General features: G+C 38.8%; 1 protein-coding gene across 1 annotated transcript in view; it reads left to right on the forward strand.

Annotated features, from left to right (window-relative positions):
* The window catches only part of zfh2 (Zn finger homeodomain 2), a 230,132-nt gene that overhangs the window by 64,449 nt on the left and 143,225 nt on the right, over window positions 1-22,458 (forward strand). The gene's annotated exons all lie outside the window — the stretch shown is intronic.

The raw sequence follows: 22,458 nt of genomic DNA on the forward strand, positions 1-22,458 counted from the left end.
TCAGGCGTTTGCATACGACACAACGAAAAAAAGAAGCAACGCAGATCTTCTCTTCAGTGTCTTCAAGTTTGTCACCGAGTATCACCAAGCCCAACGAGTAAAAAATGAAGCTGTTTATTTTACAATAAATGACGACTGCAACTGCAAGAACTCACAAATAAAAAGTCTATCCTCTAAAAATAGCTCTTTAACAATTTAATGCATTTACAAAAACGAAGGAATTTAAATGGAATGAGAACAACAAAAAATATATTTTTAAGTAAAATGACAGATCAAATTATCTATCTGAGTGAAGATAAGGAATTTTACAGTGGTTTAAAAATTGCTAGTGGGATTACATCTTTGTGCATGCCGCAGAGTTGTTTTCGTCAAAATTGGAAGGAAATGTCAATGTGCGCGGCTGAGTTGTTTAGCTAAAAATACGTCTCTATAGATTATATCAGTCTCGGGTTTCGGCAATGATGATTGGAACGACCCTTCCAGCTCATTTTGCTATCCAAACAAGCGGTGCTAAAAGCAGCCCTTTAGTTGACAATAATTATGGAGCTTAAAGGAGCGTGGGGCGATAAAAATCAATTAAGCCGGCGGGGATTTTAAAATCTTGTGCCGCTGCTGCTGCTGCTGCTGGAGAGAGAGTGAGCAGAGCATCGAATTTCGTCGGGTGCAGCTGCTCGCGTTTTGCATTCTCGGGATGTATAAGACAAATAATAATGGCGGCGGCGGCGGCAAAAATACCATGTACAAGGGAATAAAGCAGGAACATGGCTCTGGGGGTTGCTGCTTGCGTTTTATTTTTCGGTAAACAATTTGAGTGCGCGAGCAGGGAGATAACTAGCACGAAAATAATGTTCCTTGGAGCGTTCTTCTCTTTTTCCATCTCACTTGATACCTCCCCATTCTCATCTCGTGAGTTAGAGCGCCCGGACCGAGAGATGAACAATCTCCTTTTCTTATTATTATTATTATTTTGGCTTGCAGTTTTTTGGTTACTCTTATTCTTTCTCTCCTGCTTTCAGCTATCTGCGCGGGCCGTGCTCGGCTATTATTAGCTCAAACAAAAGCTGCTGCCGAGCAAAGACTTCTCGCCACAGCTATATAGCAGAGCTGTATAATGCGAAAAGGCAGAAAAATGAAACATCATCACAAACGCGAGCGATCGCCAGGGGTGTGAAAGAAAAAAGTGTATCCGCAATCGCGCAGAAGCCTCTTTGACCGATTTGTTTCATTGCAATGAGCCAGCAAAACTAGCACCTTCCTATTTTAATTAATGCCTTAATAGACTGGAAACTTAAGCTCTAAAATCAATGAATAAGAATGAAAAACCGTTGGTAAATTTTTTTAATTTAATTAAATTCTGTCTTGTTTAAACACTTGTGATTCTACGTTTGTTTGGCTGGGGTGAATTAATTTCGTTGGTAAAAATGTTCCAACTCAACAATTTTGGTAATAAAAATAGGAAGTATTTCCTATAAATAAAATATACGTTTCGTGAAACAGTCTAATTTTGACAAAAATCTATCATGTAATCAATAAAAATTTTTAAAATTTTAATTCCAACTATGTATTTCCCACATAATTGATTTCAAAGGTAAAAGTAATTCCTTCCAAAACTCGCTAATGACGTCGATTTAAAAACGATGCGATGTTCATCTTTCATATATCTCTATAAATAGTGCTGTAATTAAAAACAAATCACAACAGAATAAAATAGATCATTCCTAATGAGCTATTCCTGAAATTTATAGATAATAATTTTTAAATCTTTCCTTCTCAAAATTTTATTGGTATTCCAAAGTATTTATAATTGGATTTTATGCATTTTAAGACTGTCTTTGACGAAGTTTCTGAGCACAACAATCGATTCCTGAGGGTCGAATTAGATAAAGTGGACATTTTTTCCGTTAAGAAAGTCCAGCGAGACTTGCAAACTTTTTTCCCCGCCAAAACAATATGAATGCTACAAGTGCGTATGCGTCAGAGCTGGTTTGAGCACTTGCAGAGAGACCACCTGTTTGTCAGATCCATCCAGCTCTCACGCATGCGCACATCTCGCATTCATAGAGTTTTGGCGGGAAAAAAATTCGCACGTCACGCAGGACTTTTTGGCTGGAAAAATATCCACTTTACCTAGTTCGAAGGCACTTCTTTCCTCTACAACCGATCCCTTTTGTATAAAAGACGTAACACTCCCCTACTTACTAGCCAGGGGGAGTCACCCTTATGACCTGTTATAAGAACTTATTGACCCAACCAATCAGAAGCCGCCAAAGGTTTTGTCCTTTTTTGTCCAGTGCGTTAATACGCCCACAAAAGACCGCGCCATGATGAGCTCTTTAAATCGACCACCAATGGCTGTAGCGGGAAAGTTCTTAACTGGAACAATAACTGACTTACCTGGCTGCCATAATGGTCATCACCCCCTGCAGGGTAGCGCATTCCATCCCTTTTGTCAACAAAGCGGCGCAGCTACAAAGGAGGCTGCACAAAAAAGTGAAACTAGTATCCCGCTGCGTTCAGTGCGTTCACTTTTCAATGGGCGGATTGTACAGCACTCTCCCTTTTAGCTTGACCTTAAAATGTTATTGCAATGTTATTCTTATGCCCAGTGTTTTGGCTGGAAAAATATCCACATTACCTAATTCGAACCTCAGGAATCGGTTGGTGTGATCAGAAACTTCGGCAAAGACGTCTTTTAACAAGAAAATTAAATCTTTATGTTTTTTATTTTTTGTGATTTAAAGAGCTCGCCGTGGTGCGGTCTTTTGTGGGCATAAAACGTACTGGACAAAACCTTTGGCGGCTTCTGATTGGTTGGGTCAGTAAGTTCTTAACATAAGGGTGACTCCCCCTGGCTAGTAAGTAGGGGAGTATGAGTACTTCATAACTTCGCTCAGGGTTGTCCTAGAACAAAAATTAAAAAACCGTATAACTCGACTGAACAAGGCAAACAACTTGTATGCTGACCTCAAAATGGTAGGTCAAAGGTCAAGGACATAAAATTTGATTTTTTTATTTAAACTCAAATTTGAAAATGAATATAATGAAATTTTATTATTTTTTTCGTAGCCATTATGTGGAACACAAAAAATTAAGTTTGGAATGTTAAAATTTGGAATGGCACTTTGCCTCATTTTTTAATAAAAAATGAAAACTTCGAAAAACCCTTGTTTTTCGAGGTTGGTAAAAAACGATGATTGGCCAAATCTCGACTTCTAATCATCCGATTTTGAAAAACCGCATACCGTTAGACTCCTCTCGACGTCCCTAAGTGCACTAAGTGGGTATGAGACCCACCAACCCCCTACTCCTTTGTAACCCCCTAAATAGCGTGAAATTTAGAGTTTTTCGTCCATTTCAACACCTTAGCATGACGTTGACGAGTAATTGTCTTCTTAAAACCAATTCAGTTACTTAGTTCACTCAAAGATGAGTCAAACGGTGCTTAATTTTTGTTAATAGGATCACCACAACCCGAGATTCGGGCGCACAAAGATTTTTTTCCAAACGCGATGCAATAAAATTCTGGATGATCGACCAAATCTCGACTTCTAATCATCTGATTTTGAAAAACCGCAAACCATTAGACTCGTCTTGACATCCACAAAAGTGCACTAAAAGGGTATGAGACCCAACAACCCCCTTACCCCCATTTAACCCCGTCAATAACGGGAAATTTAGCATTTTTTCGTCCGTTTCAACACCTTTGCACGACGTTGACGAGTAATTGTCTTCTTAAAACCAATTCAGTTACTTAGTTTACTTTAAATCGAGTCAAACGGCACTTATTTTTTGTAAATAGGACCCACCACAACCTGAGTGCGCAAAGTTTTTTTTATCGAGACCGATGCAATAAAATGCTTGATGAGCACCAAATCTCGAATTCTAAAGTCTCGGAAGTGATTAACACTTTTCCGCACAAAAATGAATACAAAAATAAGCGCGCTTTGGATGGGGTGTGTATTAGGGGTTTAATGGGATTGCACCCTTTAATCCAGAAAGGGATGTCAGGGCAATCGATCATCCAGAATTTTATTGCATCGCGTTTGGAAAAAAATCTTTGTGCGCCCGAATCTCGGGTTTTGGTGGTCCAATTTACAAAAAAAGAGGTTCCATTTGACTAAGTAACTGAATTGGTTTGAAGAAGACAATTACTCGTCAACGTCAACGTCATGCTAAGGTGTTGAAACGGACGAAAAATTATAAATTTCACGTTATTTAGGGGGTTAAAAGGGAGTTGGGGGTTGGTGGGTCTCATACCCCCTTAGTGCACTTAGGGACGTTGAGAGGAGTCTAACGGTATGCGGTTTTTGAAATTCGGATGACTAGAAGTCGAGATATGGCCAATCATCGTTTTTTACCAACCTCGAAAAACAAGGTTTTTCGAAGTTTTCATTTTTTATTAAAAAATGAGGAAAAACGCCATTCCAAATTTTAACGTTATATAGCTTAATTTTTTGTGCTCTACAAAATGGCTCTGAGAAAAATAAAAATTTTCAATATATATTCATTTTCAAATTTGAGTTTAAATAAAAAATCAAATTTTATGTCCCTGACCTTTGACCTACCACTTTGAGGTCAGCATACAAGTTGTTTGCCTTGTTGAGTCGAGTTATATGGTTTTTTAATTTTTGTTCTAGGACAACCCTGAGCGAAGTTATGAAGTACTCAAAATTCCCAGATTTTGACATTTGAACGCCGCAAAACCCGCAAAAATTGGAAAGTTGGAGTTTTCTCAATTGTTTTGTAGTACAATTAGGGCAAAATTGACGCCAATAAAATTTAATCAAAATCCATCGACCCCTGGACAGAAATTTGTTGCTTTGACTGATTATGGCTCAAAAATGACGCTACATACTCCCCTACTTACTAGCCAGGGGGAGTCACCCTTATGACCTGTTATAAGAATTTACCGACCCAAGCAATCAGAAGCCGCCAAAGGTGTTGTCCTATTTTGTCCAGTGCGTTAATACGCCCACAAAAGACCGCGCCATGATGAGCTCTTTAATTCGACCACCAATGGCTGTAGCGGGAAAGTTCTTAACAGGGACTTCAACTGCTGACTTACCTGGCCATAATGGTTACTACCCCCTGCAGGGTAGCGCATTCTATCCCTTTTGTCAACAAAGCGGCGCAGCTGCAAAGGATATATGTTGCACAAAGAAGTGAAACTTGTATCCAGCTGCGTTCAGTGAGTTCACTTTTGAGTGGGTATATAAATTTCCAAGGAACTTTACTGCGTGAAATGTAAACACCCTAAAAATGGGGGAAATAGGAGGAGTAAAGCATCAGGGTTGCGTCCCAATAAGGGAGGGTCTATTAAGGGTAGGGGTTTTGGATAGGATCTCTTCGGGCTTTCATATTCGCTCTAATTGGCAACTTGCAATACATATCAAGGTGACCAATAAGATATCAACAAATATCTTTGGCAATCTACAGTTTACAATAATTTTTAAATTTGATTCCAAAAAAGGGATTTAACTCTTATTAGAAAAAGTGGTATCATCAAGAAGTGCCACTTTTCCGCGTAACGATTTTTCAGGGAACGATTGTGCATGAGTCGTCGTGTAAGTAAGGAGCCAGTGCGGCAACAGTATGTGTAGGGCTCCTTGTAACGAAAAAACAAGCGCTAACAAAAGAGTGCACCCTGCAGCACAATTCATTGACCACACGTGTCGAGCTGCGGGGGTGCATTGGAAAGCATTAATATTTGCCTCGGTCATAGCCAATTTTAAAAATAGGCTGACAGAACATTTATTATTATCACAGAGTGAAAAGTGCTTTGTTTCAGTCTCCTCTGTCCAGTCAATTTTCCCAATTTGTCAAGCCCCAAGCACGTCATGCAGTATAATAGAGTGAGAATCCATGCACTGAACAAAGAAAGCAAAGTTCGCAGAATTCTAAAAAAAAGCCAAGAGAAGAAAGCAGTAGGCGCGTATATAGTGCAGCTACCACATAATATATAATTTCATTTAATATTTAAGACACTTTTTGGATTAGAAATGAAGAGATTTCAAAAAGAGTAGCATATTTAGAATGAGTAAAAAAATATCTCCATTTTGGTGCCAGTTTCAAACGAATGCAATGAATTTATCAAGAGGGCAGCAGCTGACCTTGACCTCGGAGGAGGTTAAAACTACTTAAAGTTGTTAGCAAATGAAATTCCAATACCAAATTTTCTAAAATGGTATAAATCGAACAGTTTGTTGCTGAAATATTAAGCCAAACAGTTTTTCTCGTTCCTCGCTCCATTTTCAGTGTGATTTTAATTCATTTCAAGTTTATAAGCAAAATGCTTTAGAAAATGACACCTGAACACCTGTTCGTGCATGTTACAGCTATTTCTTAGAATATTTATATTTTATTGCATGAGCCAGAGCAGCAATTAGATTGACTACAAAATATCAAATTGGGATTTCATCAAAAGTTTAAGCTGCATCGAAAAAATCCATAATAACTTTGAGATAGAGAATTTAGATTTTAATCGTATTTGTAAAACATCATTTAATTCAATGAAATAAAGAACGAGTAAATGACCAAATATGATTTTTTTAATAAAACCAACGATCCTTTACATACCGTTTTGATTTGATATAGAGCAGAGCAAGATTACTTTTGCTGCACACCAAATAATTCACAATTCCGGTGCTAATTGGCGTAGAATCTTCGAATTTGATTTGTTTGTTTTATTTTGGGTTTAAGAATTTTTTTTAGTTACATTCAGCACTAAGCTTAACCCAACAGGAGCAGAGATATTAATTAATTACGTTATATTTACAACAATTGAAATATAAAACCATATAAAATAGACTGCGAGCGGTTTGATACAAAAATTTGTTTCTTTAAATACATAGCACAATATTGTTGTCTGTTATCAGCTTAATTTTTTTAAAAGTTCACCTAATTTTAATCAATTAATTTAACCTTGAATCTGAATTGGATTAGTGCAAAACAAAATATTTACAGATTAAAAATTGTTTTAATTATTCATAAGTAACAAACATATTTTTAAGCTTTTAAGCCAATTGCAAATCCTAATTGCAAAAGCTTCTATTTCTGAATTTGAATTGGGACTTTGGTGCGGCGTAATACTTCCCGCGCCTGACCACGGTTTCGTAAAACGGATCAATGCTCGTTTTTTGCTTTGGCGAGATATTTTAATAATATTAAATTATTTCTAACTAAATGTGTAATTTTGTAAAAGAAATATTTTTTGGCGTTTCTATCTAGAGGAATTGACTACATTTATACATAGTGTGAGTGCTAAAATATCATGTCAATATATGCCGTATAATGTAAGACGTATTATGTATTTTTCGTTAGCTCATTATTATTTGAATTATGGTATTACTTCCTGGGGCACTGTAAACTTGACGAGCATAAAAAATCTGCAGGAAAGAGTGTTGTATAAAATGTGCTTAAACAAACATAAGCGTACTGTTAGTGATTTTTTTTTTAAATTTTGGAATGCAATGCCTGTTGGTAAAATTTACAAATCTTGCTTGTTAAATGTGAAATATTTTGATGGTGACTTTGGCACTGAGCAAACGCACCAATATTGTACAAGACTGGTTCAATCAAACCCTGTCATTGAACCAATAATTGATGGTAAATATTTTGCTCGAAAATCATATTCTGTGTTACCAAGACTGTGGTATCAGCTGCCACGTGAATTAAAAAACCTGAGAGATAAAAATGTTGTGAAGAAAAAAGTGAAGGATTGGTTGTAATCGTGTGACTAATTTTTTTTGTTCTTCTTTTCGCACTCTACTTTGTAAATACAAAAATGTTTTTGCACTTTTATTTTGTTAAATAGCTGCTGCTGCATACCGAGTGGGTTCGTCACGGACTTCGGTGAAGCGGGGCGCAGCATCCGAAGTGTGGTACCGCTTAAAAAGTGGAATGATAGTGATTTTTTTATTTTAAAAAATGAAATTTCATGTAAAGTCAACCCTAACCGACCTATTTTTTCCATGTACATCTGACCAAAAGTGCCCCAAAATCCAATTTTTCGAATTTTACCGGTTACGCCCTCTTTTTTTAGCATAGGAAATTAATTGCTTCCGGGGTGAGAAAAATTATGAAAATTTAATTGTGAGAAGATAAAAAATAGTGCTTTTGAGTCTTGAAATAAATTTTTTATTTTTTCAAAAATTGCAGATTTTCAAAAGGGGTCTGTGTTTGGCTTCATTAAAATTCACCTGTTCATAGTAGCGTTAAATACTGCCTAAATTCAGAAAGCTGATTAAATTTCCAGTTTTTCCCCACTCAGCAAAATTTTCTCAAATTTAAAATTTTCGAAAAAAATTCGACTGAAAATTTCAGATGTCCGTTAAAAAACGTTTAAAATTTTTTGGGGAAAAATCAAAATACCCAAAATTAAGTTAATTTATTCAAGAATCAACTCAGAAAAAATGTTTCTTTCATTTTAATAATTTTAATGATTTTCAGAGGCAAACTCGGACCCTTATGGCTATCATAGACTGCGTATAGTATAAATAAATTTTTTATTGATTTTCAAGGACAGATTTATTGGTTACCATGTGCGAAAATTTCAAATTTTTCTGATAATGAAAACGTAATTAAAATGATAATTGAGTTGCGCACCGGCCACCTTCTGTAATGCAACCAGAAGCGACGGCGTGAAACGCCCCCCTCTCTTGGCCAGCAGCGCTGGGCGCTGACCAATCAGATTGTTTTTGCCAATTTTCTCCGAAATTTACAGTGCTGCACTATGTTTTCTCACATGATTTGGAATCCTCTCATCGAGATCTATCGGACAGCCAGAGCCTTTTTTTGGGGAAATGCGGAATTTCAGAGAAAATCGCGATTACACAATTTCCGTTGAAAATTCTCCATTTAAAACAATGCTAAGTTTGAGGCCGATTTTCTCGAAAATTTACAGTGCTGCCTATGTATTTTTTTAACTGTACATGATTTTTAGGACCCAATCTGTATGTGTGTTAAAGGATTTTGCGGGGAAATCCACTATCATTCCTCCTTAAGCCCAGGAGTGCGATCAACAACATCGGGGACGGAAGCTAATGCATCGTCTTGCTGTGATGGCGATTTTACGAATTACAGGCTCCCCGTCCAGTTTGTCCTTACAATTAGGGGTGGTCCGGTAGTCTAGGCTGTTCCAGGAATTCTCTCTCTTTTGAATTGCGTCGCGTCGGTATATATATTATGCTCGTCAAACAATGTGATTTTTCTGTTGTGCGATTTGTGTGTTGCAAAATGGTCATTGTTTGACGGAATGTAGGTACCCTAAATATGTATTGTGGTCGCTGCACTATATACGCGCCTACTGCTTTATCTTCTTGGCTTTTTGTTAAGAATTCTGACAGTTCTGCTCTGCTTTCTTGGTTGCATGGGTTCTCACTCTGTCTATTTTACTGCATGTGCATCGGGCTTGATAAATGGGAAAATTGACTGGACAGAGGAGACTGAAACAAAGCACTTTCACTCTGTGATAATAATTTAAAAATTCTATCAGCCTATTCTTAAACTTGGCTATGACCGAGGCAAATTTTAATGCTTCCAATGCACCCCCGCAGCTCACACATAATATATTATGTCAATGAATCGTGCTGCAAGGTGCACTCTTTTGTTAGCGCTTGTCTTTGCGTTAAGTTGCCGCACTGGCTTTTTACACGATGACTCATGCACAATCGTTCCCTGACAAATCGTTACGCGGAAAAGTGGCAGTTCTTGATGATGCCACTTTTTCTAATTAGAGTTAATTCCCCTTTTAGAAATCAAATTTAAAAATTATTGTAAACTGTAGATTGCCAAAGATATTTGTTGATATCTTGGTCACCTTGATATGTATTGCAAGTTGCCAATTAGAGCGAATATGAAAGCAATTAAATTGAAACCCGGCTAGATCCTCTCCAAAACCCCTACCCTTAATAGACCCTCCCTTGGGACGCAACCCTGATGCTTTAATCCTCCTATTTCCCCATTTTTAGGGTGTTTACATTTCATGCAGAAAAGTTACTCTGACGAAGAGATGATCAATCAGTGGAAAAATATCCACTTGGCCTCATTCGACCCTCAGGAATCGATTGGTGTGATCAGAAACCTCGTCAAAAACGTCTTTGAAAAAGAAATTAAATCTTTTTGTTTTTAATTTTTTTGTGGAAACAGTTTCGCACGTCCCCCGCGGTCGAAGCAATCAGCATCCAGCGAAAATTATTCCATTTTATCACAAATAAAGCGAGAGCTGAGTCGGAATCGCGTGGAGAGTCGACTCAACTCAACAATGGGACACAATTTATTCTGCATTGCAATTGTCTTCCTTCGGCAGCGACGAATGGAAATCTGCATGCGACCGTTCGAATATAACTGCCTGCGAAGCCTCTTTTCTTTGCCGCGCGCGCGGCAGAAATCACCTCGCGAGGATAATGAGGTTCTTTGCACTTCGCAGCAACAATTGCAGTTTGATCTCCGCAAGCTATTCTCTCGAGCAAATGAAACTCTCGTCTAAACTCACGCTTTAATACGAGTTGAAATGCCGCGGAATCTTCCTCCTGATTGATATTCCGCAGCTGGATATAGTGTAGACATTTTTTGTCGCTCGAAAGGGAATTAATTTGATCTACTCGAAGGCAGATTGCAAGGTTACCTAATTAATTTTAGATATTTAAAAAAACTCTAATTTAAGTTTGCAATAAAGACAATTTATTATTTACGATTTAATATTTGAAGTATTTAAATCTATATTGATTCAGCAACAAGGTAGGGACAGAGAAATATAATTATCTTGAACTGGAATGCAACTTTTTGTAGGAGTAAATTTTCCTTTGTCATCAGCTTATTGTTTTTTGCAAAATAAAATCTATTCAAGCAACCATGTGAGAAGATAAGATTATGCTTTATTGGCCTTAAGAGAACGATAGAATCCGCATCATAAATGCTTCGAGGCATTCAACTTTCAGGGTCCGACCCTGACGTAACCCTGAGGGTAAAACAATCGAGTTTGTTATCATTTCATAGGAATTCGACCCTGCAGAGCTGAAATTTAGGGTCAGAAAGTTACTATAGATCGTCCCAGACAAGCTCCAACCACTTTTAAAAATGTAGTTTCAATCAGTTCAAATTTTTTTCAATTATTTATTTATTATTGTTTCGAAAATGCCATGGTTACTTATAATTTGATCTCTACGATTCTCCATTAGCATTTCAAACTTTAAATTTGAGCTCTACATAATCGAAAATCTTTAAATTGACACCAAACTCGATGATTTTGAATATTTTTTCATGATTTAACTCTCAGGGGAAGATCCTGAAGGTTGGCCTTCACCTTAAATGGTCCAGTATAGTTACCATTAGTGAATTTGATAAAATTGTTAACTCGAAATATTTTATTTCATCCACGTAAAAGGTACGTTTGAGCCGGTTCTCAAACTAAAAACTAAAATTGCCACCATGAAACTAAGAGCACTTGAGCAGAATTCCACGGGCTACATCAAGCTCTGACCCTATAAAAATCGAAAGGGCCATCACCCTTTAAAAAATTTTCGAAAAAAAAATTTATGTGACTTTTTTGTAAACTGTAGAATGTCAACGTCAACTCTCGAGGATCTCCTTTGGCAAAAATGCATATAGACCCATGTAAATATTGTTTTTTAATTTTTATATCGCTCATTAATTTTAGGACTTCGCAATTGAAGATAACGAGAAAGGATCGTAAAAGGCAGGGGCAAATATTCAAAGAATTTTGGTATGCAATCGCGTGAAATAATTGAGCATCGATCGGCGAGGGCACAAAAAAATTAATTGCCGTCAGCTCATGAGATTGATGCTCCGGCACATTGACGGCAATTCATCGGCTTCTGAGAACAGAGTGTCCTTCCTGCTAATTGAACTTTTTCCCTAAACAGGACGCGCACTCGCTCTCCCCATTACCTAATTGTCTCCGCATTGATTTTCCTCGCTTTTGTTCCTTCTGAGAAACGACATGAATTAGGATTCACAAACGAAAACAAAGTCGGATCGATCTGAATGGAAATTAAGCAGCGCGCTGAGTCAATTTTTCGCACGGGGCCTTGGCGGCGGCGGCGAAGAAAAAATCAATTAAACTTTCCCCTTGGCCTCTCGAGCGTCAATTTCCACGTTTTTACGCATCGAGTGGGTGCCGCGCGCATATAAAAAAGTGAACAGCTCGCAGCGTTTATTTCGACAATATGTATGTGTCTAGGCGAGGTGCAGCTCCCGACAAAGCGTCCGAAATGACACGGCAAGAAACCATTAAGCAAGCATTAATGAAAGCGCTCCAAAGGAAAACAGTAGGAACCGTCTGCAGGCTGCTTTATTTATTCAGCATAATGGAAATTCGTGAATAATTAAATACTCAGCCGCAACACATTCGGTTTTTTTATTCTCGGCGTCTGCTGTTCTATCTTTCTTAGCACTATTTATTTTCGTTCGGTTTTTATTGTTCATTTTGGCTGCTGCTGTTACCATAGGGTTTCTCTCTCGCCCATTATGATGAGTAAAAATGTTGCAAAGGCGATGCGAATTCAACCAGAGCAAATGTTAAAATGATGGCAAGCTAATTAACTCCAGCAAAGTTAGTAAATTAATTATTTAAAGAGCATAATCATTTGATGATTAAGTTTGTCAAATTTGTGGTATAAATATCTGGTGCATGTTGATAATTTATTTGAATGTTGATGTATTTTAAACATAAAGGCAATATTTAAATCAATAAAAATACCAAAATTTAGAAAATGTGGATTTAATTAAAATTTTAATAAAAAAATCAACTTTAAGTTTAAATTAAGCTCCCAGAATTGCTCAAAAGTTGTTGATTCTTGAAACACGAATTTTAATAGCAGGATAAAAGACCGTCTAAGCATAATACCAATCGATTCTTGAGGGGCCAGCTAAATAGTTCTGCAGCCACACACAGGTGGCAGGTCGATAGCTTTTTAAGCCAATCAGAGGCCGTCTCGGAGTTTGTTGCCTGTTACGCCCACGGGCAGAGGGTGGCGAAGAGGGGCGTGTGTGCGGAGTTTTTGGTGGGCGTAACAGGCAACAAACTCCGAGACGGCCTCTGATTGGCTTAAAAAGCTATCGACCTGCCACCTGTGTGTGGCTGCAGAACTATTTAGCGGGCGCATTTTCGCGCCAGATGAGTGAACAGGGGCTGAGCGTGACTTGCAAACTTTTTTTCCCGCCAAAACAAATAAATACGAGAAGTGCGCACGCGTCACAGCTGGTTTGAGCAATTGCAGAGAGACCGCCTGTATGAATGACTTTTTCATCAGATCCAGCCAGCTCTGACGCATGCGCACTTCTCGCATTCATATTCTTTTAGCGGGAAAAAAAGTTCGCACGTCGCGCAGGACTTTTTTAACGGAAAAAAATCCATATTACCTAATTCGACCCTCAGGAATCGATTAGTGTGCTCAGAAAATTCGTCAAAGATGGTCTTTATATAAAACTTATTTAAACAATGCATGTTGTCCGTTTTGTTTTCATTTTATTGCATGACCATCAATGGCCGTGAAATGATATTACATTGCTGTTTTTTTAGCTTAGGGCTGTTAACATTCATGAAAATCGACTCGCTTGCACCAATCAAGGCCAGGCTGTGTTGTTGCTCGTGTACGCGTTCAAAACAAATGCGCTAATCGGCAGCGAATTGCGAATTCCACTGATTCACTCAGGCTACACTGACGTCTTCATTATTCGTTCTTCTTAACTCGGGTAAAACTTCCTCTTAGCAAATTCGACGCCTCGATTGTTTTCTCGCGTCCGAGCAGCCGGTTAAATCTATTGTTTCGTCAAACGCTGCTGCAGCTTAAGACGAATGCGCAAATGTTATTTTACCCGACAAAATGTAACCTAAAAATGGTATACATGTCGAAAAAAAATCAACTTTCTCGTCAAAAAAGACACTTATGCTCTTATTTAGGGAACACAGCTATCGTAATAGAATGGAAAATTGTATTATTAATTAAATAGTAATGTAAAATACGACTTCTTGCATTATTAGAAACAAAGTGTTTGTCTTGCGCGTAACCTGCAAGAATAATATTTCACCAGTTGCCAAGTTTGTACCCTTTCTATTTAAAATAATTTAGATTAGAACAAGACAAATCGAATGACATATCTCAAAAATGCATCTCGCGTCGAAAAAGTGTTCAAAAACAGCTTAATAAAATGTGTACCATTTTGAAATTGGCGCCTTAACGAGGACTATCATGATCATGTAATCTGGAGTGAGCGTCGTTCAGCGGCCATGTTTCTTATAGTACGTTAACTCCTAGTTAGGGCGCCAATTTCAAAAAGGTACACAATTTGTTTTCCTTTTTAAAACACCTTTTCGACGCGAAATGCATTTTTTAGATAATATATATGAAAGTCAGTTGATTTGTCTTGTTCTAATCTATTTTATTTTGAAAAGAAAGGGTACAAATAAACTTGACAACTGGTGTAGAGTGTGTTCTTTGACTTATCGCAGATGTTTTTTTTTTAATAAGGCAACTATGACAGAGCATAAAATCTAGGAATACCTGGTATTTGTTGTTTCTTCTTCTCCTTTTCTTTTTGAGGAATTTAACGAAAATTCAATAAATTTACTTGTCTATTTCATTTATTCACTGATATCATTGCAACGTCGTTTTCACATATTTTTCTTATTCAGTATCATTTGACAATTTAAAAGTTATAAAAGGGCAAACTGATATCACTGGAACATTGATTTCACACACTATGTTTTTACATCAGCATACTATTTGATATGATATGAATTGATTTCCGAATGGCTCTGGGCTCTCTGGGCTCTGCATTTCTTCATTCCTGGAATTCATTATTACATTTATGTAGCAAAATGTCACTTGAATTTTTTTTGAAACATTACCATATATACCTAAAATACCTAAAAGATCTACTATTACAATACGCGAGGTGTGCAAAGATTTTTGCGCTTCGACCCTGCCGAGGACGGTTTCCGGACCCGCCTCCGGGGAACACCGGTTTTGATCGTAGGACAAACAGCAGCCGATTTATTCACTTTAAAACTGGAAAAAACGCGATTTGGACATTTCAAAATTTCGGATATCGGCGGGGCGCATCTGGGCATGTGCGGTTTTGCAAAATCCGACCATTTTTAAAGAAACCGCGCGACTTTGAATTAGCGAATTTTTCCCAAAGTCAAAATTTCACATTTTCAAACGCGAGTGCTGCCTTAACCCGCTCGTAGAAAAATTTTTCGAGCATGCCCACTTGCTAGGCACCCACTGCCACCCACTGGGGAACATTTAATGTGATTTTAAAAAAAAAATATGGTTCCAAATTTTTTTAAAGTCGAATTAACCCCTTTTTTAGGGTGTTTTTCCCCTTTGGAAAATCACGTAAATTTTCCGGGACAAGATTTTGAAAAATCCTAAACGTCAATCAAGGAAAATTTATCTGCGGTCATTTTGAGATCAATTTCGAGCTGATCCGATGGAAACTCGAAAAGCCTTAGGGATTTGAAATCTGAAAAACGTGTATTTTGGCATTTTCGCCATAAGCGCAGCGCGCCAAATTGGAAAATTCGTCAATTTTCCCACGGATCGACCCGAATCGAGATCTTTGCAAATCCGCAGCATCCGCATTTGTGCTGCCAGTGTCCAAACCAAATTTGAGCAGAAGCTGTCCATAGAAAAATTAAAATTGGGATTTTTCTATTTTTTCGTGCTTTCGGCACTCGAGCGTGTGTGCACAGCGACGGCCATCAATTCGCATCAATTCAACGGCTGCACCGATTTCGACCCGCGAGGTCTCTTTCGATTCATCTCGACCAGCCCTGAAACCCGAGCTACCCTGACGACCTTTTTCTCAGGGCAAGCCACCCTGAGATCGTCATCGGCCCAACTTTTCTTGATTTTTTCAACGCAGTCGCCGCACTTAGCCCTGCAAACACGTGGTTTCGTTCGCTGCCGCACAGATCGCCAAGCGTGCAACGCTTGTTTGTAAATTAATATATCAAAAAAATTTATATAGAAATAATTTCAAAATACTTTGAACAGGACTGATTCAAGAAGTTACTAAAGATCTTTTGCTACCTGAGACGAGCCACAAAGCTTTCATCATCTTCCTCATTTCCAGAGTCTTCCTGATTTCCAGAGTCTTCGGCCCCTAATAGATCTTCGATAATTTTGCAGATACCAAAAACCCTCCAGTCTTGTGCACATTGGTAAACCATGTTGCACTGCTTACTGTTCATTTCGTGGAGAGTTCCTGTGTAACAAAAGCCGAAAATGATGCGTACCATGGATATGCCTTGAGTTGTTGGAAACCGCACTTTGAACCTCGTCCGCGATAGGTCTGTTCCAAAAAAGTTTGTGTTCTCGATGAGGGCTTCTTTGTGTATTCTGAAAATGGCGCCGAGTTGAGCGTCATTTTCATCCCCGACATACACACGCATGACAAAGTTAGGCTTCACATCGCAGTATTTTTCCGAGTAGAAGATTGGCTCCGAACACACGAGTTGATTTTGATTTCGGATGAACATTGTTCCGGTTGCCATTGTTTTTTTACTTCTAAAAGTAATCTTGGCGTTTGCGCTCATTGTCACTAAACTGCGGAGAGATGTTCAGGTCGAGACGGTTTGACTGTAACTGCGAGCACTGGGCGAAGGCACTTTCCCCTACAACCGAACTCTTTTGTATAAATGACGTTACACTCCCCTACTTACTAGCCAGGGGTGTCACCCTTGTGACCTGTTATAAGAACTTATTGACCCAACCAATCAGAAGCCACCAAAGGTTTTGTCCTGTTTTGTCCAGTGCGTTAATACGCCCTCGAAAGAGCGCGCCACGGTGAGCTCTTTAAATCGACCACCGACGCGACACCAACGGGAAAGTTCTTAACTGGGACTATGATTTTGGACCATAAGAGCTATCACAGCCCCTGCTCACTCATATGGCGCGAAAATGCGCCAGCTAAGAAGTTCTGCAGCCACACACAGGTGGCAGGTCGATAGCTTTTTAAGCCAATCAGAGGACGTCTCGGAGTTTGTTGCCTGTTACGCCCACGAAAAACTCCGCACATACGCCCCTCTTTGCCTCCCTCTGCCCGTGGGCGTAACCGGCAACAAACTCCGAGACGGCCTCTGATTGGCTTAAAAAGCTATCGACCTGGCACCTGTGTGTGGCTGCAGAACTTCTTAGCTGGCGCATTTTCGCGCCATATGAGTGAGCAGGGGCTGAGCTATCACCCCCTGCAGGGTAGCGCATTCCATCCCTTTTGTCAACAAAGCGACGGATGCTGCACAAAGAAGTGGAAGTGGAACTTGTATCGCGCTGCGTTCAGTGAGTTCACTTTTCAGGGGGTGGAGAACAGCTCTCTCCTTTTTAGTTTGACCTTGAAACACTTTACAATGTTGTTCTTATGCCCAGCGTTGACATTTTCTTTCCAGGTTGAGTTGCCGTAAGGAGAGTATTAAATTTATTTACTCTTCTTACCGAGCCGCAACAATATGAACGCGAAGAATGTGTTTGCATTGTTAATTAATATTTTAAGGTTTATGCAATTCATTTAAAAATGTGCGTATCATTTTGGCGTTTGTTTGAGAATGATGATGAGTGCAGGTCGGCGTGGCGTGTTAGAACAAAAGAGCGGAGCAGAGAGAGAAAGAGAATAAAAAGCGCGTCGGCGAAGGTCTCGTCTCGGGTCGTGCATCGTGCATGATTTCGGGTAATAACAATAATTGATTTAAGACGGCCAAGTATTAATTAGACTAATTACAGCGCGGATTATCGGGCAGGGAATTTATAATTGCCGTTCGTGCTGCGCGATGCAAAGCAAGCTGTAAGGGGCGCGAGAGTTAATTGCAGAGATTGAGAAAAGAGCAGAGAGCCAACAACACACTCGTTCGTCGGCAGTTTTCAACGTGCCGCGTGTTTTTCCGTCTCATGTATTCTGATGATAATAGCAAACTGGCACGATTTTTTCTGGCCGCGGCGTGGCTTGCTGGTATTGATTAATAGTGCTTAATAATGCGGCTTATTCATCAAAAAATTATTCCCGCGAGGCGGATAAATAATCGGTCCTACGGCCACGACTTCCTCCTCCTCCTCTCGCGGCCGCGTGAATTCCCACTGAAAAGCAAATTCCTCACTTTTGCCCTTTGATAATAATGCATGTGTGTGCGAGCAGACTTTCCGCAGCAACAATTAGCAATTGCGCCTTCTCGTTATTGCTTAATCTCTCTCCTGCCAAGCCCAATCTCGGCTCGTGCTCAAAACTTCAGATCTGCGGGCCTTACTATGGGGTTAATTGCCGTTTTTGTGTTTGTCAAGCGCCATAAATATGCATCCTAATAATTCGTCATTTTATTCTTTTCTGGCGATTCCGGAGAATTCTTCGGTTAAGTAGGCGTTTGATTTCTGCGTGTAATAAAGATTAATCAACCTCGACATGAAAACGCACCAAAGCGAGTTTTATCTTTGTGAAAAGCACTTATTCATTTGAGCACTTCTTGCAGAGAGACCACCTGTACGAATGACTTCTTTGACGCATGCGCACTTCTAGCATATTCGTTCATATTGCTTTGGCGGGAAAAAGTTCAAACGTCACACTGGCCTTTTTTAACGGGAAAAATATCCACTTTACCTATAATTCTACCCTCAAGAATCGATTGGTGTGCTCAGACACTTCGTCAAAGAAAGTCTTTAAGAATCTGATTGGTTAAAATTATTATTTAATCAGCCCGTTGGCTCGCATTGTAAAGGCATTGCGACCACCAGGGCCACGGCGCCCTTCGGAACGAGCGACCAACCCCGACGCTTAATTAGCACGAGAGCAGAGTCTTGCGCTTTAGACTCTGCTCTCCTCGCGCTGAGGGGGCGGAAACCCCACAGCGACGCCGCAGATGGACAAAAGCGAGAGAGTCGAACCGAGTGACAGGCAACTCTGTGACCCGCGGCAACTGTGCCCTAAGTTAAAATGGGAAGAGGAGGAGTGTGGCATCAGGGTTTCGTCTTTAGGGAGGGTCTTTCGAGGGTGGTTTTGTGTCCTAAATATAAAGCTACTTTAAATAAAAAAAATTTGCTTACAATATCGTTGATTTCCTGCTTAATTCGCATCATATATATTTAAAATGTGTGTTGATATCAAGATAATAACATGACAATCGACAGTCTAGTCTGCTCTTAGTTAATTAAATTCTGAAAATTTTACTTTGGGCACGATTGCCGCGAGTCACAGTTGCCGTTCACTCGCTTTGCAGAGTGAACGTTGCAGAGACGACCTTGCAACGCAGCACCCTCCGAGGGTGTTTAGCCCGTGCACATATTTAGGCTGTGCATGAAAGGGGACGCGCTTCTTCACAATTAAAAAAGTAGGTCAAACATTTCCTTCGCAGGCGACCGCTTTTGTGAGCTTTGACAATAATGTATTGACTGGCGCGATCTGGGGGTGCGTGAAAAATAAAGAAGTGAACAGACATCCTCCTTGCTCGGGGTTAACGTAGAGAAATTATTTCTTTATTTATAGCTTTTTCGATAAATTTAAGAGTGTGAAACGGTCAATGCCTATATAATTCCATTATATATTTTTACTCTCTGAAGTATTAACTCGATATAAATGTTTTTTATGGAAAATATGCCTGCACGGCCAATTAAAAAAAATCTTTGCAATAAAATAATAGCATATGCGGCAAGTCCTTATTTTGCAAATTATGGTTATTGCCATCTGCGAAAAAGATTGACCGCTCATGCATCGCACACTTTAGTGCAATGGAAAATAATGGAATCACTCGGCTCTCAATAGCCATGCAGCAGCTGCGAGAAGCGAGCACACAGATCTCATCTACCGCTGCAATGGGTCCGTGTCTAGATTTTAATTATTTTAGACACTTATTTTAGACAATTATTTTAATTATTTATTAATTATTTTTCCGATTAAGCTCGTGAAGATTTCGACCAGAGTAACATTTTTAGAAAGAACGAAAAATTGTCTTTAACTAGGTGCTAATTTAGATCGAGAGCGTAGTTTTTGCCAAGAGGGCAGTGTCTGACCTTCACCTTTGGTGGACTTTAAAATACATTAAGTCCAAACTACTCGTGAAATCGTACATAAACTGACCTCTATGGTGTCAATCTGTCTATTCGTTGCAAAATTATAAAGCCCAAAAGCTACACGTCTTTGTAACGCTTTCAGTACATTTTAAATTTATTTAAATTCAACCAACTACTGAGGGGGGAAATCAACGGTCGAACAAACTTCCAGAATTTTTGAGCTGCATGCAGTATTTTTCATTAGCTATTGCATCAACAAAAACGACTAATTAAATAGACATAAATTATGAAATTGTAGTTTAAGTCTAGATCTTTGCTTTTTTCGGCAAACTCGTAATGAACTTTTGTATATAGAATTGTGATTTTTATCTTGTGTAAAATATTCATTGCTTTAATTGTATGAGGGAGCGAAATAATGAGAACAAATGAAATTTTATTTTATACCGACTTTGCTCTTCTCGTACAAGCCCGCGTCGATTCATTCAAGAGTGTTACCGGATTTTTTTTTTTTTTTTGCCCCAGATCGATCTATTTTTTCGGTTCTAATTGGCGTAAACGCTTTGGTCTTGAAAAAATATAGTTCAATTCTTAGTTGAGAAATTAATTGGTCATGAACAATTTTCCGCTAAACTTATTATAAACCGAGATAATTATTAATTAAAAACACCAATTTTTCAATATTTAAAATATTAAATCAACTAAAAATACGACAGTTGTTTAACTAGTAAAAATAGATTGCCTTCATTGATCTGGAAATTACCAATGTCAAAAGAAAATTTTGATCTAAATATTTCCATTTTTTATTTTTTTAAGCTTCGAACGCATGAATATCATCAGTTCTTTCCTGATATTTTTACGGTTCAGATGTCGCCATTCCACTGCGTTTTACAAATATAAATAAATGTATACTCAATTATCGTTTCGTTTGATTGCTAACTTTATAAAAACGATTTTAATTTAGAATACTGGTGTTTTCCCGCGCTTGATATTCGATTTTTGTGGATGAGAATCCAAGAGCGGTTCTTTCGTGTTTTTCAACGCACCCCCAGCATCGCGCCAGTCAATACATTTTTGTCAAAGCACACAAAAGCGATCGGCTGCAAAGGAACAGTTTGACCGAGCGACCTTTTTAATTGTGAAGCAGCGCGTCCCCTTTTGATGCACAGCCTAAATATGTGCACGGGCTAAACACCCTCGATCGGAGGGTGCTGCGTTGCAAGGTCGTCTCTGCAACGTTCACTCTGCAAAGCGAGTAAACGGCAACTGTGACTCGCGGCAATCGTGCCCTAAGTAAAATTTTCAGAATTTAATTAACTAAGAGCAGACTAGACTGTCCATTGTCATGTTTTTATCTTGATATCAACACACATTTTAAAGATATACGATGCGAATTAAGCAGGAAATCAACGATATTGTAAGCAAATTTTTTTATTTAAAGTAGGCCACAACCACCCTCGAAAGACCCTCCCTAAAGACGATACCCTGATATGCCATACTCCTCCTCTTCCAACCATTTTAACTTAGGGCACAGTTACCGCGGGTCACAGTTGCAGCACCCTCGGGAGAAGAGTGACAGCCCTTGCATTTCTGATTGGCCGACGCGAAACTTTGCTACAAAACTCGCCACCACGCATGCGTAGTTCCCAGTCACGCGTAAAAGTGTTTTACGAGCAGGGCCCACAGGGGGCCCGCGGAGCCGGGTCCCACGTACGGGTGTGCAATGAACCTTTCATAGCAATATCTTTTCAGTGGTTTATTGGGCCCAATTCTCAAATGCAAGGGGTCTTCGGGGAGGCGAAAAGCAAAAAAAGCGAGAGTGCATCACAGCTGAAAACGTAGATAAATCTCGCTGAAAATTAGTTAAACACTTAGTTATCTTTTAATTCGATGCGATTTTTACAATTTTGTGATTCTATGAAACCTCTTTCTCCTTTTTTGAATTATAATTTCATCATTGTACAGGGATTAATTATATTTTCGATTTTTACCGAAAATAAATATTACATTTTTAGCTTTATCTCGCCATCAGCTTGGGAACCATTTTTGTTCTGACCATCAAGAATCTCGAAAATTCATTGGGGAAAACTGTAGTCCCTGCTGTTTAGGGTTGGCAATAACAAGAACCAATGAAAGGAATGGGTTTTGAAAAATGAAACCTCTTAGAGAGACCCAATGGGGACAAACCGCGGCCCCTTTACTGAATAATAGAGTTTAATGCCCCGCCCTGATTCACCTGTTACATAGACGAGAAGAGGAAAAAAATGCAGTTTGTATAAATATATTTTACAATGACTTAAAATTTTTGTGAATTAAATCACCCCTAAATTTTCTTTTCCTTTTTTAAATTCCCTTTTTGCACTGGACAAAGTAGTGGCACTAATTATTAGTTAATTTTTATGACTCAAACATTTGGCCGAATGAAGATAGCGAACGACTAATAAAT

This window comes from Cloeon dipterum, chromosome 3 (genome assembly GCF_949628265.1).
Source record: "Cloeon dipterum chromosome 3, ieCloDipt1.1, whole genome shotgun sequence".
In the NCBI taxonomy this organism is placed as follows: Eukaryota; Metazoa; Arthropoda; class Insecta; order Ephemeroptera; family Baetidae; genus Cloeon; species Cloeon dipterum.